Genomic DNA, 2,366 nt, shown 5'->3' with positions numbered 1-2,366 from the left:
CCAACCCGCCAAGGTATGTCTGATTCTTTCAGTCAGTCACAAACTATTTCATATTGGCAACATCTGCTCTCATCCAATGACCCAAAGCCCCTTTGTTCCTTTCAAATTGATTAAGGACTTATTCTCACCTAGCTTAATTTTGATTGATTCAGTCCAGGTGTCTAAGCCTTCTGTGATTGAGTTAATTGGGGTGGAGATAGAAAACTCCACCTTTATACTAAGACATTTTCAGTGTAGATTTGTACCAATGAAAGTACTATCTATCCTTTGAAGACCTGCTCATGGTTTAGACTTTCCAACTTTCCTAAAGAGAAGGATAAAAGATTTTTTTAAAATCTGTTTAGTGAATGTATATTATCATTTCCAATTGAATGAATGAAGAAAAGCACTTACTAAGCAGTTACTATGTGCCAAGCATTGTACTGTTGCTGTGGATACACATAGAAAAGGTCTTTACTCTTGAGAAACTCTCAGTTGAATTGGATAAGAAAACATAAAAGAGAATTCAGGTGCAGATGGGATGGAAAAGTCCCCAAATCCTAAGGATGGATAAGTTTTCTAAAAAAACTGAAGTGATAACTATGATTAGATAATAATGCTTATTTGAAAAATAGGAATATTTTTTTATGTTTATCAAAGCTTTATTGGGTAAGTGGGGAAAGGCAGGCAGGGTCCAGTTTAGTCCTTCTTGGCAGCAGCCTTCCTCACAGCAGTGAGAACGTTGCTGAGCTCCTCTCTCTTCCTTTTGGTTCGGTTGTGACTTCCCACCTTTTTTTTTTTTAGTGAGACAATTGGGGTTAAGTGACTTGCCCAGGGTCACACAGCTAGTAAATGTTAAGTGTCCGAGGCAAGATTTGAACTCAGGTACTTCTGACTCCAGGGCCAGTGCTCTATCCACTGTGCCACCTAGCTGCCCCACCACCATCACCTTTTTTTTTTTTTTTTTTTTGACAAACTTTAGGGCTCATTTTTCCTTGGATACCTTTAACAATTCAATGGCCTGCCTCTCATACGGGGCAAACCCACACACCTCCTGGCTCATATCTCTCACAGACTTGGTGTGTTTGGTCGGGCACCCACGGTGGGAGCAGTAGCGTGGTTTCAAAACTTTTTTGGTAACTTTGTGGCCCTTGTTCAGGCCCACGGCCATGGGGTAGTAGATGGCCATGGCTGCGGCGCAATTGTAGCCTCAACTGAAAAATAGGAATCTTTATCCCACAACAGTGTCCTAATTGCATCACCCTCTCAAAAATCATGATACATTTCAGTCTACCACCTTTATGGACAGTATATCAGAAGCTTGATTTTGTATCTGATGCTAATTCTTAACTTGTAACTGAGAGATAATCATGTCAGGAAGAAGGTCAACACTGGGTAACTACAAAGACTAGGAATTTCTGCCATGCTAAGCCCTTTATCTTGTCTCCAGAGAAAGGGGAGTGCCTGGAAATAAGTAGCCTTCCTGGAATATCCCATCTTCCCTAGAGGAAGGAGCATTATGTTTCCTATCTCCCTCCCCCCAACTAGCTGTTAGGATCCTGTGGCACGAAGGAGAACATTAGGAGGAAGCCGGGGGTGGGACACTGAGAAATTGTAAAGCTGAAAGATTATGGGCAACTTTCTAGCATTAAAGTGCCTTAGTATGCATCTAAATTAGAATAAACATGAAACCTTTACACAATAAGAGTAGGTTTTATTTGGCTCATCAAAATAGACAATTGCCAAGAAAAGATCAATTATCTTACCCTAAACCTTGCCCTACACTTAACTTCTTATTTTATTTCTTTCTTAGGTCTTATTAATTTAGCTACTCAATTTCTTTTAAGGAAACCACCATGCTTCCAGGCATCCAGGTTCACAAGCTTGGGGTTGATTCTTCATTTTCCCTTCACTAACCCCATTGCTAATCAGATGCCAAACCAAATTAGACACCTCCTCGACTTCCATTATACCTATTTCCTTCTCTCTACCCATACCACAATGGCACTAATCAGACCTTCATCACCTCTCACATGGAGTATTGCAATAGACTCTTAATTTCTCTCTCTGCTTTTAGGCGTGCTCTCTCTCCAGTCCATCTTCTATACAGCTGCCACATTGATATTCCTAAAGCTCAGATCTGACCCAGCCATTCCTATGCTCAAAAAGATTCATTGGATCCCCATTGTATCTAGGATAAAACACAAAGTCTTCTCTCATTTAAAGTCCTTCATAATATGGCTCCAAACCTATCTTTCTAGATTGATTTTGCATTTTAGATTCTCTTTCATACAAGGTGTTTTGGAATTTTCTAAAAGGTAAATGGGAGTTTTTATATTTCTAACACCATCACTTTGACTAATTATCTATTTCTCTCTTTATTTGTG

General features: G+C 39.7%; 1 pseudogene; it reads right to left on the bottom strand.

The window, feature by feature from the left end:
* Nucleotides 1-678: 678 nt before the first annotated feature.
* Nucleotides 679-1,171, bottom strand: LOC122734081 (annotated as a pseudogene).
* Nucleotides 1,172-2,366: the final 1,195 nt, after the last annotated feature.

Source organism: Dromiciops gliroides, chromosome X (assembly GCF_019393635.1).
Source record: "Dromiciops gliroides isolate mDroGli1 chromosome X, mDroGli1.pri, whole genome shotgun sequence".
NCBI classification, from domain to species: Eukaryota; Metazoa; Chordata; class Mammalia; order Microbiotheria; family Microbiotheriidae; genus Dromiciops; species Dromiciops gliroides.
The sequence above is the reverse complement of the archived record's forward strand: the minus strand, read 5'-3'. Positions and strand labels throughout refer to the sequence as shown.